At 35.7% G+C, this 17,302-nt stretch overlaps 1 long non-coding RNA gene across 2 annotated transcripts; it reads left to right on the top strand.

The window, feature by feature from the left end:
• Positions 1-14,067: 14,067 nt before the first annotated feature.
• LOC145018494 (uncharacterized) lies at positions 14,068-16,841 on the top strand. Of its 2 annotated transcripts, none has more exons than XR_013667036.1 (6): positions 14,068-14,222; positions 14,321-14,445; positions 14,537-14,945; positions 15,019-15,227; positions 16,097-16,168; positions 16,678-16,841. It is a non-coding gene; the product is annotated as an uncharacterized LOC145018494 (long non-coding RNA). The 2 variants fall into 2 exon arrangements; XR_013667035.1 differs by having other exon boundaries at positions 14,068-14,227.
• The last annotated feature ends 461 nt before the right edge of the window (positions 16,842-17,302 follow it).

Here is a 17,302-nt window from a genome sequence, read left to right as displayed (position 1 = left end):
TCATCATAATCCACTCCAGGAATTTGAGAGAAGCCCTTTGTAACCAGTCTAGCCTTATAAGTGTGTACTTTACCATCCATGTCGGTCTTCTTCTTGAAGACCCATTTGCACCCTACAGTCTTACGACCTGGTACATTCTCAACCAAGTTCCAAACTTGATTGTCATACATGGATTGTATCTCGCTATCCATAGCCTCTTTCCATTTAGCAGACTCGGGGCCTGCTATGGCTTCCTCGTAGCTGTTAGGGTCATCTTGACTTACTAGTGTCCCATCACTAATAAGTGTCTCACCTTCTGCAGTAATATGGAATCCATAGTAATGCTCAGGTGCACTCCTAACTCTCGTGGAACGCCTCAGAGGCACAGATTCGTCAATTGGCTCAACAGGAGTTTCCTCCTCAAGTTGAGGGCTAGAGTTTGAAGTTCCTTCACCACTTGACTCTTGAATTTCTTCAAGATCAATTTGCCTCCCACTGTCTCCTTGGCTTATAAACTCTCTTTCTCGAAAGACTCCTCTTCTTGCTACAAAGACCACATTGTCACTAGGTCGGTAGAAGAGGTAACCAAAGGATTGCTGTGGGTAGCCGATGAAAATACACCTCTCACTTCGAGGTTCGAGCTTATCATGAGTCTCGCGTCTCACGAAAGCCTCGCAACCCCAAATCTTGATGTGGTCTAGTTTAGGTACTTTACCAGTCCACATCTCGTGAGGAGTTTTGGCAACTTTCTTTGTAGGGACTAGATTAAGGATATGGGCGGCAGTCTCTAAGGCATACCCCCAGAATGAGATTGTTAGCGAAGCTCGACTCATCATGGAACGAACCATGTCCAACAAGGTTTGATTACGCCTCTCAGCCACACCATTCAACTGCGGTGTCCTGGGAGGTGTCAATTTGTGAGACAATCCAACATTCCCTTAGATAGTCGAGGAACTCTGAACTAAGATACTCCCCACCACGATTGGATCGAAGCATCTTAATGTTCCTGCCCATTTGATTCTCGACTTCCTGTTTAAATTCCTTAAACTTCTCGAAAGTCTCTGATTTATGCTTGATTAAGTAGACATATCCATATCTACTGTAATCATCAGTAAAAGTCAAATAATAACGATTAGCATCCCTTGTGGTATGTTTAAATGGTCCACACACATCCGTGTGTATAAGGTCCAACAAACCTTCACCTCTTTCACACGAGCCTGTGAAGGGTGACTTTGTCATTTTTTCCAAGTAAGCATGATTCGCAACTATCATCTGACTTTAGGTCAAACGGTTCCAAGACTCCATCCTTTTGGAGTTGGCCTATGCGTTTCTTGCTTATATGTCCAAGACGACAATGCCATAATGATGCTTTATCCAAGTTATTATTATTAGGAGAATCAATACACAAAACATTATTTCCTGAGTTATCTACAACAGATACAGCTTCATACACACCATCACAAGGTAATGCTTTAAAATAAAGAACATTATTAAAGAAAGCATTAATCGAACCAACTTCATTATCAAATGAAAAGGTGAAACCTTGTTTGTACAATGCATGAAAGGAAATAATATTTCTTGCCATTCTTGGCGAGTAACAACATTTATTCAAATCTAAACTAAACCCACTACTTAGCGATAAAGTATAAACTCCAATCTTGGTGACAGGTGAAGCTTTCCTGTTCCCCATGATCAAGTTTATTCTTCCTTGCTCCACATTCTCACTTCTTCTTAGTCCCTGCAAGTCACAACAAATATGAATACCACAACCGGTATCAAGGACCCAAGAATTAGAATGGGGTGAGTTATTAGAAATGATAGTGTAAATACCTGCATGGTTGGGTTTGACTTTCCCATCCTTCACATCCTGCTGGTACTTTGGGCAGTTCCGCTTCCAATGAGCTTTTTCATGGCAATAGAAGCATTCAGCCTCTTTTGGGTCAGAAGAAGGAGTAATGAAACCTTTCTTGGTTCCACTTGAAGAAGAGCCATCAAGGGTCCGAACCTTGGTACCCTTCGAATATCTCTTTCTCTTCCTCCCTCGACTTTTCCCGATTGCCAAAACCGGAGTTGAGTTTGGAGTAGGAGTGATAGCAACCGACTTCCCCTTAAGACCTGATTCTGCAGTCTTGAGAAGTCCCTGAAGTTTGCTGAGTGTGACCTCTTCCTTATTCATGTGATATGTCATGCGGAATTGATCATAGCACGATGGTAAGGAGCGCAAAATTATATCTATTGCAAGCTCCTCAGGGAAGTTCACATTAAGCTTCAACAATCGATCCACATACCTTTGCATTTTCTGCATGTGGCTCGTGACGGAATCCCCGTCCTTCATCATGGTTGTTATCATGGAGCAGATGATTTCGTACCTCTCTTGTCGTGCACTTTGATGGTATCTTTCCATCAAATCTTGGTGCATTTCATAAGGGTAGAAATCCTCATAGGACTTTTGGAGTTCTGCTGTCATTGTGGCCATCATGATGCATGCTACTTTTGTAGCATCCCTTTCATGTGCCTGAAAGTCAGTGATCTCCTGAGGAGTTGCAGTGGTCTCATCAATCTCCTTAAGCTCCTTGTCAAGGACATATTCTTTGTCCTCGTAGCGGGTAATCATCCTGATGTTTCTGATCCATTCATTGAAGTTGGATCCATCAAAGGTGACTTTCCCACACAAACTCATAAGAGTAAAGGAGCCATTAGGATTCGAGCCAGAAGCAGCATTATTTGAAGACATCTGAAAGAAGAGAACAAGTTTAGTATAGATATAAGAGAGTCCTTAATAAAACACCCAAATGTAATATTAAGGCTAGGAGCCAATCACAATATAATATAACTTAGAAGAGGTATGCTGTAATCTAAGCTATACCATATTTGAAAGGTAGGTGAATGACGATTCACCAATTTCCACCACGAAAACCGAAATATTAGATATTAGGTTTTATGATTGGTTCTTAAAAATTCCTAGATTCTTTGAGATTCAATGAACTTTTCAAAGGCATGTTTCAATCTCGAGAGTGCCCTCCAAGTTTTGTGACTGGGATACCGAGGATCACAAAACGAGGTGTGAAGTAACCATGCAAATCACTTGGTACCCTTAAAGTTTATCACTCAATCGATGTGCCAGTAAACCACACACGCTCCACTGATACTATAACAAACCTTAAGTCACCCTTTACCTACCTTGTTAAGTCCAAGTTAGTGTGCCGGTTAACCACACACGCTCCACCAACGACTTAGACAAAGTGTAAAGTGTAATTTCATGGATTAGCACCTTATTCACATTTTCCTAAAGTAACTAAGATTGGGAATTTAATTAAACATTTAGTTACTTTATAATATTCATCATACTTTGAATGAGAATTTATAAGTCCTTGCCTTACCCGTTCGGCTAACGACCCTCCACCAGTCAAGCAAGCGGTGGGTGAGAGTAGACACCCATTAAGTCACCATTTTATAGGCAACAACCTTATAGACCGGCTTCGTGAATGAGGCGTACTAGCGGTAAGACGACTTTATTCTTATATATATATATATATATATATATATATATATAATTATTAAATCATCATAATATAAGTATAAGGGTTGAATTTTAATTTTTTAAAATTCTAGGGGTTGGAACTAAAGTTTTAACTTAAATTTACTTGTTCCAAAACTTGAGGGCAAGTTTTGTAACTTTCAAAACTTTTCATTTCTTTTAACTTATGAGTTTAATAGAGTAATAAAACGAAGACTCTTCATTTTCTAACTCTTGTGTTCTTTTAATGGTTTTAATTCAAGTGTGACTCTTGGTTTTCCATAACTTGAGGACAAGTTATGGACTCCATTAAAACACATTATGATCAAGAATTAATCTACCACATAGGTTACATATAATTCCTATGATCATCTAAAACATCATAAGAACAAGAACATGAATATGAACACATTCATAAATCAAAATTACACTTAAAACTTGTAATTTTGATAACTAGTTGTTGTAAATGAATTAGAAAGAACATTACACCATCAAAGCAAGTTTTCAAGTACCAAAACAGTTTAGGGTAATGTTTCTAGTCCATTTCCAGCAACTAAAATCGAAATTCTGCAATCCGTCGACCCTACTCGCCGAGTGCATGAACTTACTCGCCGAGTTGGTTGAAGATACACGTGAACTCGATGAGTCCACTCGTAGACAGCAAGATTTTCGACTTTTTTAAACTTTTAAGCACAAATAAAAAGCAAACAAGCCTAGGCTCTGATACCACTGATGGGTTTTGAGCACTCTAACACTTCCTAAGTGTACATGCAACCCTAATAACCTTGGATCTATGTTTGTCTAATTATCATGCAAAGTTGAATTCCAAGGTTATATTCCTATCTAGCATACATGGGGAACAATTTTAACTTGAATAATAGATAGAATAACTTACCTTGTTGTTGTTTGTGTTCCTTGAAACCTTGTGAGCCTAGCACCCCAAGTGTGATGCCTCAAATGCTTCACACAACACCAAATGCTCTTGGAAGAACTTATGAGAGAACACACACTTCTTGAAATCGGCCAAGCCCTCTTGTTTCCTTAGTGTAGCCGATTTTGGTGGAGAATATGATTCTTATATAGTGTTGACACATCTAGGGTTACACCATGTAAACCCTAATGTGTCATGACTCTTCATTTCCATGACCCATGGGTTTGTAACTCCCATGGAGCATCCATGAAGCATCCTATGGGCGGAACCCAACTTGATAGTCCATGGAGCCTCTTAGCCCACTATACAAGATATGGATGATTTACATAATCAACCCATATATTTAATTAGTTATCTTTTTGATCACTTAATTAATTCTAAATTAATTCTTGATCAAACTAATCAAATAGTATTATTAATATATTAGAACTTATAATATATTAATAATCTCCAAGTGTTATTTCTCTCATTTAGTCTATCCAATTGCATGGTGCCATGCAACCCAAATGGACCATGCCGGGTCGGGTCAAGTACATACCAGAAATAGTTATGGACTTACACACGTTATCCAACAGTTATCTCTTATTTGGTGGAGCTTGCTACCGTCAAGGCCCAACATAATGATTTGAGGGAGAGAGTGGTAGGCCTTGAGGCTAAAAAGCGCAAATTTAAGAAGCGCTATGACTTGTTGTCCGGGGAGAAAGCGTATGTTGAGGAGAATGTGGAGGTCTTGTATGTGGAAGTGGAGCACCTATAATAGCCGGTGGAGGGCTTGGAGGCAGAGAATGTGACATTGGAGGACGATGGCTAGTTGTAGGGCAAGCAATTGGCTGCGTAAGAGTCGAAGAGGAAAGATTTAAAGGAGGATGTGGTATGGCTTCTCCATAAGGATGTTGTCAGTATGGTGGACTGGGTGGTGGAGATCCCTGAGTTCTCTCTGGGGGTGAGGCAGATGAAGGCAGTGTGCATAGACACCGGCGTGGAGGGTGGCAAACAAGTCATTTGGGAGCAAGTTGCCACCGGGAAGTTTACGCCCGGAGTGCCAGGTGTTGTTGTTGAACATACCCAGATGATGCACGCTTCTGTGAATGCCTTCATGGAAACATACTTTACCTCATACTTTCATCTTGGTGAGATTGATATGGAAGGCCTCCGCCGGTTATGCAACGATTATGATGCTGAAGATAACCTACCTAAAGGTAGCTCCTCCAAAGTCGAGCCTTCCTCCAACCCTCTTGGTAAGTGATCTTTCCTCTTTTGTTTGACATTTTGAGAAACATTTTTGAACACTATTTGGTTTGCTTGTGGCCCTGCGTGTCCATTGTTTAAGTCCGAGTGATATCCGTCGAATAATAAACTCTTTTCTCTTTGTGGTGCTTATGTTATGGTTGCTTTTTGTTCAAGGTTTCTTTACTCGTCATCCCAGGTGGTTTGTGTTGGCCATCTTGGGTTTGGATTCTTCCCAAAGGTTAGTGTTGGCCTTTGGGGTGGTAATGATTTTTTTATGTGTGTTTGTACCAAAAACCTTTAATGTTTGCCTTAGGAATTTGTCAAGTGTGATCCCTATTCATTTGGCAAGTTTTGGGGACCCAAGGTATGTTCTTTTTTGGTTAATAAGGGGTGTTTGTTCTAAGCCATGATGTTTTGGCTTTAGCTTGAGGGCTCGCTCTAGTAAGCTCTGACATCGTCCATCTTTAGAGTCATGAACCTATATTCTTGGGTCAATGATTTGGCTATCCTTTTATCGTAAACCTTGGCTGGTCCTTTTTTATTAAGTTATTCCTTTGTGGTTACCTTTTCAAGATTTTGTTATAAGTCTTTGGCTTAAACGGTTTGCATTCGGGCCTTGATCGTCTAAGTTGAGCTGAAATCGTCATCTAGAGGCATTTAGGACTTAGATACTTTTGTATTAAGGGAAAGGTTATGAGCCTTTAAAGCCTTTGTTCATGTCATATGCAAGGGTAACAACCCTTTGAACTAGATTGACATGTTTACGGAAAGGTTATGAGCCTTTAAAGCCTATGGTTGCAATCTCACATCGATTTCGCTCAGGTGACTTGGATGATCAGTCCTTATTGCCACTTGGTAAATGTATACAACCGCTTATTGAAGTGGTAGCTTGGGGTATTAATAAACATCTAAATTGTTTGTTTTTTTTAAATAGTCAATTTTCTTCATTTTATTCGTAATACTTTTGAGACATCAACTTTGTCAAATGAGAATAACAGTGGCTAAATATTGGCACGAAAGTAGCCCTAGAAACTAGAGCTACTTGGAGGGTTTTGAATATCCGCTTTGAGTTAGATCACATTGTCATTTCCCTCGGTGTGCCTTATACTGCCTTTTCACCTTGTTCTAGAAGTAAAAGTGGTGCAAACTTTGCGAGTTCTAGGTTCGGGGAATGGGCCTCCCATCTTGTGCTTTTAGAACATATTCTATGTTTAGATGTCTTTCTAATATCTTGTACGGGCCTTCCCAGGTGACACTTAGTTTCCCCTGGGGTTATGTATAGCTGGACTCATTATTTTTCAATACCCATTCGCCAACCTTGAAGTTCTTCACTCGCACTCGTTTATTGTAGTAGTTTTCGCCGCGTGCTTTGTAGGATGCATGGCGAAGTTGAGCGTCTTCACATTTTCCATTGAGCGTGTCTAGGTCTTGACGTTTCTCAGTTTCATTGGCATTTTCTTTGAAGTCTGTTATGCACATCGATCCTGACAATATCTCAAGTGGAAGAACTGCTTCCGTGCCATACGTCAAGCTGAATGGTGTATCGTGGGAATTTATTATACCCAGGCCAATTTACACCTTATTTGGTGATTTTTAAGGCCATCAATAATGATCTTGTTCGATATCTCGGTCTATCCGTTAGCCTAGGGGTGTACTACAAAGGTAAACCAATGATGGATCTGTTTTTCTTCACATCACTCTTTGAAGTGGCTTCCTTCGAATTCAGTGCCATTGTCTCTGACCATGACCCTTGGAGTACCAAATCATGTGAGGATGCTTTTCCACATGAATTTTATCATTTGTCTACCTGTAATGGCGGTCAGGTGCTCGACTTCGATCCACTTGATGAAATAGTCAATAACAACCAAAAGGAAATTTGCTCCGCCTAGGGAGACGGGAAACAGACCAAAAATGTCTAGGCCACATTGATGAAAGGTCCTGGGGCTACTGAGTGGCATGGAGGGCTGGTTTTGGCGGGCGGCAAAAGCTCGACACTCTGGACACTTTTTGGTGAGTTTGGTTGCATCCTTGTAGATGTATGGCTAATATACCCCAAGGCGGAGGATTTTTCCAGTGAGTGCTTGTGCGCCTTCCTGTGCTCCAACTTCCCTTGCATGACTTTCTTCCAAAAGCGACTGTCCCCCAACGCTTGCTATGCACTTCGACCATGGTTCCAAGTATCCCCTTATATATAATTTCTTATCCCTTATAGCGAACTGTAGCACTTTAATCTTGATCCTCCTGGCCTCTGTGGGATCAAATGGGAGGATCCCGTGAAATAGATGATCTATAAAGGGTGTTATCCAATTTGGAGTTGTTGTGACAATGCCGACCTATTTGTTATCAATGCTTCTTTCCGGGAGAATTTCCCCCAGGACCTTCTTGGTCAGGCAATCGAATGATATCGAAGCTAAACTTGTTGAGGGCATCGGCCATTCAATGTGTTAAACTGGTCTCAAACCAAAGAACAACAAAATCATATTACAAAGAAATGTACCTAATGGCATTTTGTGATGGAACCTCCATAAGAATCGATTTCAAAATATAAATGCCCGCAACGACACCACTTGAAGTTCTATGATTGGAATGGAAAAGTTAGGGTTTCTTGAATGAAAGGTTTTAAAGATGGTCACACCAATGGTCTTGCAATTTTGATAAGTGAAGGTCCCCGCTTTTTGTTGCAGATTGCAACTTAATCGAGGCGGCACACACCAAAACCATGCATGCTTATTGCTACCCTGTACAACACCGTAAACTGTTCAATACCTCATAAGACCATGCCTCAGTAACCTAACACCCCGTTCTCGAGTTCAACTTAACGAAAGAAAAGAAAGGAAATTACTAAAATTGAGAAGAAAGTAAAAGAAATTGGTGTTCCCGAGCTTCATTAGAGGAAGGAAGTGGGGGAAATGGAAGGATCACTTTCCCTCCTAACTTTCCTTCCGGTTTCAAAGGACCTGGAAATAGAAAACAAAATGATTAATTTTCCTTCCACTTCTCTCCAACTCGGGAACACAAAAGACAAATTTCTTTTTCTTTCCTTTCTTTTCTTTTCTCTCATTGCTTTATTTTCTCTTCTTTTCTCTTCTTTGCTTAAACTCGGGAACTATGCATAATGAAACATCTAATAAAATTGATTTTTAATAAGTTATATATATATATATATATATATATATATATATATATATATATATATATATATATATATATATAGGTTCATTTATAACTACTAAGTATTGTGTAACCGGATCCTCACCATTGAATCAATGAAAATCAGAATGATTTCTAAGAGAATGAAAAAACAAAATTATTAAATATTTTATTCAAATAAAATGTATGAAAAGGTATTGTGGGTATTCTATGTATTTTTATATCTATCCTAATAAATGAAGATCATTTTGCCAAATGTCATCTTCTCATTAAATTTGTCACATGTAATTTTGTAAATTTTTTGATTAAATTTAAATCCACATGTCATTTTGTGGTTTTTTTTTAATTAAATCAATCAATATACCACATAATACTAAATTTATATATGTAAAGTATTAAATATATTTTAATGTGATAATAAATGAAAAGAATCTTAAAAAATATATAAGATATATTAAAATACATTGAATATGATAATAAATTTAATGAATATGACAAAACAATCATTGATATTATGGATGATATTCTTAATAGTGATTCTATTTATTCATTAGTTGAATATCTTTATTTATTTTAAAAAATTCTTAATATTTAAACTTTGATATATATATTTTTTAATCAACCTGTGTAATACACGGGTTTCACACCTAGTGTATTTTTATATTAGGATATTTTCAATTTTATGACACATGTATGACTTTTTTTTATCACGTTTAAACCAAATTTTAGGAAATTTACATCCACATTAATTACAGTATTAATTACATTTTGAAATTTTATTAAAGAATACAAAAAATTATAAGGAATGAAATTGTGTTATTTTTCAAATAATAGGTTGGAACATAGAAAATTTGTACATCAAAACACAATATAAAATATTGTCTCTATTTGCTTGTGTGAACTCGTGATTCTTGAATTGATTACATCACAAAAATCTTATTAATAACTATTTTTGAAATGGATACATCAAAAACCAATACAGTCTTGAAAGAATTACATAAAATTTTGTTAAATCCTTAAAAGAATTACATCAAAAGCTGACACATTTATGAAAAGAAATAAAAAAAAAAATACATTCTTGTGAGAATGCATTATTGAAGAATAACAAAGGAAGAAGAGAATGATATGGTTGGTGGTCTTTTGATATTAGCCTACCGAAACCTCTTTGTGTTCTTCAAAAATTTGGACTTCAATTTTTCTTTCAAATATTTCAACAATCACCTATTTCACCATTAAAGAATGAGTTTTGATGAAGGAAGAGTTACTATTTGTAATATCTCAAAAATTAACATAAAATTTTCATTTTTAGAATCTATCCAAAAATCATAATTGTTTACAAAACATTGTTTCCAAATATAATAATCAGAATGTCCCAAAATCAAATATCATAAATCAGAAGGATGTTCACGAGAAAACGTGAGCTTACGAAAAGCACCTTCAAAGTAGTCTACATTTCGAGAACATCAATCTTGTCACTTCGGCTATGTATACGACCACCCACAAATCGATAAAATATTTATTTATAAAAGTTCAAAAAGTCAAATTTCACTTTTCTAGGACTTGTGATCCAATATCCTTTTAAGTCGTCTGGTGTGGGCAACACCTACTGGTGTTTTTAGGATGTCAATTCATCATCTTCTCTCCATAACATCTCTAAGGGGATGATGTTATTTTTTGGAATGGCATTGAGGAGGAAGAAGAAAAGCAGAAAAACAGAGGAAGGAAGAAAACAAAACGGGCATTGCCCTTCGTTACCAGTACCATGGGAAACAACGCAACACTAAAAAATGGGAGGTCGGGGTGGTATTCCCCCGTACTTACATCGTTTTTAGGATGCCACCTTACAAAAACGATTGTGGGCGTTGCCAGGGCCGACCTTATGGTTTTAAGATTAAAGATAGGGTTTAGGGCCCCCAATTGTAAGGGGCCCCATTTACTTTTGATCCATTGTTAGTAGTTGCCAAAAAATCAGGCTTAAGTTTTGATCGACTCTTCAAGCGGCGATACGGCAACAAAATCTTCCGTTCTTTTTTCCATTCTCATTCTCGTCTTCTCGATTACAGGATGTTCTCCAATCGTTTCTTCTACAGTTCTGTTTAGTTGCTGTCTCGTTGTCTCCCTGAACCGCAACAGATCATCATCTAAAAAAATTGGGATCTTCTTCCTTTTTCATTCTTGGTTTCTCCTGATTTAATAATATGCTATAATGCTATTTTGCTGCTATTCTTTTGTCATTGAAAAATTGAAACGGTAATATTCTTTGTATTTTCAATTTTTAGTTTTAATTTTTTTTATTGTCTCAGAATTAGGGCTAATAGGCAATTAATTAGGGTTAATCTTTTCAGTTTTCACAATTGACACTTGATTGCAGCCAGGAATATAAAAGTTATATAAACTAAATTGTATTATCTAAAAGGATGAAGTATAAATAATAGAAAATGTTGGTTGGTTAACACCAAGACATACCAATTGTGAGCAAGTATAATATACTTTCTATATGCTTTCAATCATGATTTTCTGATTTTCACAAAAAACGCATGCATAAAAAAAAATTAACTCCGCAATTTTAAATTTTTTTAGTTTATTATTAATGGTCTCAAGTCCGAATAAAGGGGTGTGTTTATAACATTAAGTATAGTAATGTCAAAAGGTCCTATATTTTTGGTCGCTTAGAGCCCCTAAACTGGTTGTGCCGGCCCTGGACGTTACCGACACCGAAACCTATTATTTGATTCCATCAATCGTCATATGACACATTTTTTTTTCTTAAGACTTTAATAGTGGTACTTATAAGTCTCGTCGCCTTTTATAGCTCATTTAATTTTAGGTTTTTAGGAAGTATCCAACAACTCAATCTTTTTCAATATCATTCAATCGCTTCATTTCCTCGACAATATCAAGAGAAATGAGACCACCATCAATCATGGTGTCGATCTCACACAATATGTTAGAGTGGAGTTTGTGGATTAAAAACCCGCTCAATTGTAATTGAATTATTGTAACAATTTCACCTCACTAGCCACTTGCTGGTAGGGTGGAGTTTTTTAATAAAATATATTTTTATCGGTTCAAAAAAAAATTACATCTTTATCTCATTTTTTCTTATTGTAATATGCATTCCATTGTTTTGTCTTTCCCTTTAACATTTTATTTTAATTTATCATTAAAAGTAATAAATTTATTTGGGGATGTTTGGTAAAACTTAAAAAATGAGCTTTTTGAATTATTACTGGTTTGATATCGTTATAAGTTAAAAAAATGTTTAGGTAAATAACAATTTATAGTTGTTGGTAACCTTTAATAAATAAAAAACTACATCTTACTTATTAAAAACTCATTATTCTACCAAACAGGTTATAAATAAAAAAATTATAAGTATTTTCAAATAAGTTTTGCCAAACACCCTCTTAGTATGTACATCATAATCAACTGGTGACTGTTGCTTCAAACCACTTTCATTAAAACCATCTAAATGAATATAGGATTTATACAAATTAAACAAGTAAATCCCATAGTACAAATTTACATTTTTAAAAAGAATAAGAGGGTGTTTGGCTTAGCTTTTATGGGGCAAAAGTCCTTTTTGTAAACGACCTTTTTGTAAAATGACTTTTTACAAAAATTGTTTTTTAAAATGTGTTTGGATTAGCTTTTGAAGAGAAAAAGTTAAAAGTTAATATATTTGGGTTAACTTTTAGGAGAGAGTAGGGAAACATATGTTGTGAATGAAGAGTTAATTAAGATAAATGGAGGTATATTGGTAATTTAATATTTTTACTTCTGAAAAGTTAAGAAAAATCACATAATCGTGACTTTTCAAAAATGCTCAATTTACTCTATTGGAAAAGTCATTTCCAAAAGTCATTTTCACTTAAAGTAACATCTTTTTGACTTTTTCTAAAAGATAAAAAGTAAAAATCATTTTAAAAGTTAAAACAAACACTCTCTAAAACGATGGTTAGAAAGAAACCTTTCAGTGAGGAACGAGATCTTGAAATGGTGTGGCATCAACCTTGGACCCATAAACACCCTTATGAAACTACTAGAGTTCATCTCTAAATGGGGCCACTGCCCGAAAAAACGAAGAATTCTTACGATGATCTGCTACGAAATGATGGTGCATTTGGAAAGCTCGTAACGATCGAAATTTCAAACAGGTGAAATTAATTCCCACCAAAGTAGCAGATGACATTCAATCACTGGTGTACTTTTGGGTAAAACATAGGGGCTCGATGGACACTATTAGATGGTGTGAATGGAGAATTTCTCCTTTTTTATTGCAACTTATAAAACTTTGCATGTTTCACTGCTTTCTTTTTTCTGTTGGGCTTCATCTAGTTTCTGGCTAAATGATGACCCTTAATAATATCTTTTCCGTTTCAAAAAAAAAAAAAGATCTTTCAAAAGCATTAATCAAAATATCATAAAAAGTGTCCATCAACTGCATATAAACCAAGAAACAATCGAGTTTGCTCATTTTATCTCCATTTTACTAATTCTTGTGAAATTAATCCCTCCCATATGGATATCCACTAGCCCACCTCTTATATATAATTATTAAAAGGATCCAGTATTTTGAAAAAAAAAAAAAAAATTAGAATCCCTTCTTTCATCATTATACTAAATCGTAGTCTCTAAATACACAAAATTCCCCGAATTATGGTTCATAAAATCAAGAATAAAGTTCCAAAGAGTTTATTTGACACGAATGTCTTGTGGAGCACAAACATCCATCATAAAACAAGAAAATTTTGTATTTAACCCATTCACTCTTTACAATCATCACCTTATTTGTACATACGATTCTATTTTTTTTTACTAAAATAGCAACGTCCCAAATAGAAATGATACCGCGTGATATACCATGAGCACTTGAGCTGTAAATCGAACTGATAATTTCCTAAAACACCATGGACTTTTAGAATATCCACACTAGTTAGAAGCATTTTCTCCCAAAAAATTAATACCATTCTCAAGACAGAGCTTACTAATCTCATTCCTTACCCTGAATACCACGTATATTTAACTACAAATAATTCAGATACTAACTATCACCCACTCTCATTATAAAAATTTTAAGTTCTTGTTTTCTTCCCTTCATTTTGTATTCCAACACCTTTTTAATTTCAATGTTACATATCATATATATATATATATATATATATATATTAAAGGGGAGCACTTCTTAGGAACAGTGTCTAACCAGGGTGGGTTTAATTCCTTAACCATGGTCATCGCTTCATCCAAACCTTCTGCTTGAAACCACCGTTTTTTCCACAGGTTTTTGTCGTTCCTTTCTTTCGCTCCTCTGCAAATCCACCGCCTCCATAAATGGACTTCTGCCTTCCAGTTCCTTCCATGGTTTAATGCTCTTCCAAGCGACGACTTTCCCCACCCGACCTCCACCTCTATCTGGTAAGGTAATTTCTTTCATCTACGGCTTAACGATTCTCGATGTTTAGTTTAGTTTTCGCTTCCCAAGGTCTTCCGCTTAAGTTCTGTCTTCTTCACAGATCTTCCCAACATCACCACCGTTCATGGCTATAATCGCCACCTCACCTGAAACCATTGCGCTCCAGTTTATCTCCAACTCAGGCGACCACCATAGAAGAAACCACCATCGCCTTCTTCTTCTCAGGTATCGAATCAATTTTGTAATACCTCAAATCGATTTCATTCTCAGACGTACAGAGGTTATAAGGTATTGATGCATCATCGGTGCCGTCCAGGAAGATTCCTCCGACTTCTTCGTTGTTGTGGGCCCGTAAACTCCGTCATTTCATAGATTCTGGTGTTTATCTTGGCTCCGAAGCTTTAATGGGTAAAATTAATTAGTTTCCTCCAAATCTGTCTCTTCTATTACTGTTCGCTTATGAATAAGTTTATGTGCTAAGATCTTTGTTCGGGTTCCCCATATTCTCTTATATATTCCAACTGATTCCCACAGTCTATAAATTGATTTCAGCCTCTGGTTTGACAAATTTGTTTTCGCATTGATTTTAGGAATTTTTTTCAGAATTTTGAAATCCCCAGCGTTGGTGGGTAGAGCACAACACACCGCCTCCCTTCTTTCAATCAAATGGTGTTCTGCTGCTCGCTTCCTTTTCTTCCGCCTTCGGGTTTTTGATCTCGGATCAGGTAACTAATAATGTCTAATTCTTTGTGATTTTATTAAATTATATTTGCTCTGCTGATTTGAATTGAAAATTAGGTCCTTGCACAAAGAAATTCTGTCTTCAGGTGGACTTTGGAAGATTCCACGCAAGTGTTCGATGAAAGTACTCAAATACGTCAACCGGTGTTGTGGGTTCAAGAACAACCTTAGTGTTGTCTACAAACGAAACAAATTTTCTATATGTATCAGCTGTTGTCTCACTAGATGATGTTTAGAAATTTGCGCGAAAATGACAACATATATAGGTGAGTTTGTATAAATTTAGTTTTAAAAGCTTCCATTTGAATTCAATAATAGTAGTCTCATAACAACAACAGGGAACCAAAGGTTCAAATTACTTGCCTTAGTCTGAATACAACATGGTGTTGAGTTGGAGCTTATGGAATACCATTCATTAGGACCAAATATAGATATGGTCATATAGTTGACATAGTAAATTCAATTTGTTGCCCAGGTTCTATTAATTTTCAACTTCTATTAATTGAATTGGTGTATTTTCTGAAATTTAAAGAACTTGCATGGGTTTTACTTTATAGTTGTTTTATGAGGTAGTCATTAAAGCATTGTTGGATAGAATGTATGATGAGAAGTACATCTAGAAGACATCCGTGAGCCTTACTTACCCAACATCGCATACTTGAAATCCAATCAGGTAATGACAACGACCATAATTGATACATTTTTTACACTTTAATGCATTAACAAAAATTTTAGTTTGGATTGATTTAAAATTTTTTGGGTCCCTTAATGTTGTTCTTGATAAAAAAAATATTTTTGTTCTTTGCAATTCTTGGAATGTGACGTACAACTTCGATTCAAAGGAAAAATATGGTAAATCAATTTGATGATGAATAATACCAACTTCAATTTTATGAAAATTGCAAAATACATATGATGCTTTGGATCTATTCTCCACGAGTTTCTCTGTTTAGGCCAACTTTTTGTGTTTCTATCATCACGTTTTCTCCATATATTACTATTGTTTATGTTGTGCAACTTCCTTCCCTTTTCTTATTACCAAATGACTTTTGCTAATTAAATAAATTAGTTACTTATTTAGTGTTTGCTTACCTCTATTCTCATAATTTCTTTTTATGTGATGATTTTTTTGCAGCTCATGATACCTTTTTGTTATGGAGGAACAACAAAAACTCAGCAAATCCATCTCTAAAATAGATAAAACAAGGTGAACATGAAAACTGGATACCAATCTTTGCAACTTGCAATGCTGGAATCGGAACCGACAATTAGGAGCCAAGCAAAATCACTTCTGGTTCTTACATTTTTTAACCATTAACCGCCTCGATATAACTATAACTTTGTTTAATAACTTTTTTGTTGGTCCTTAAGGAAATATATCAACAAAAATGTAGAAAAATTACTAGATAATGTTTAGGTCTTTTTTTTTTTTTCCAGATTTGAAGACATTTATACATTACCGGTTTTATTAATTTGGCCAATTAATTATATTATGTAGTGAATTAACTCTTATTAGTTTAGCCACAAAAAATATCAACATATCGCCAAATGATTTGTTAAAGCCAAATGACAACATTACCTTTACCCACATTTTTGTTGCACTTCCATCAACTACATCCTCAATCAAATTAGCTTTATTTATTTTCATGTTTTTTGTATTTATTTGTTTTAGATTTTGTATGTCATTTGTGACTAATACTATTGTATCCTTTAAAGGATGGATGGATGGAGGAGCATCATTGGAGCTTGCAGGTGGAGGTGGAAGGTGGAATATAGGAGGCCAAGCTACTAAAAGGTCATTTTCATTCTCAATCTTTATGATAACCTGTTGTTCATGTAGAAGTTACTTGCTAATATACTTTCCTAATATACTTTCCGTTTTAGCGTTTGAATGCAATGTTGGTTATTTTGGTTTATGATATATGATTTTCATTGCCAAAATTTGTCAAAATGTGTTGCATTTTAATTATATTTCAGTTAAAGAGGGTCATCTAACAATTTTCTTACTTTGCTTACAGATTCGTTGATGGTTTTTTTTCCTTATTTATTTATTTATTTATTTATTTACAGACCAGTTAAAGAGGAAAAGAATGAGCAACTCAAACTATAAACAAATAGTTGATCAAATAACATTTACAAAGAACAAACAACAAAAAAAATTATCGCATCCGACCCCCGCAACGTAGGGATTCCCCACCTAGTTATCTATGAAAGAAATACCATTTCATTCATTTATTTTAAATTGTGATTTTATTATTACCTCTCCTTCTACCATTCAATGTTTGTGAAAATGATTGATATATTATTTTTGAACGACATAATATTTTATTACAAAAAAATG

This window comes from Lactuca saligna, chromosome 9 (assembly GCF_052625555.1).
Source record: "Lactuca saligna cultivar CGN05327 chromosome 9, ASM5262555v1, whole genome shotgun sequence".
NCBI lineage: Eukaryota > Viridiplantae > Streptophyta > Magnoliopsida > Asterales > Asteraceae > Lactuca > Lactuca saligna.
The sequence above is the reverse complement of the archived record's forward strand: the minus strand, read 5'-3'. Positions and strand labels throughout refer to the sequence as shown.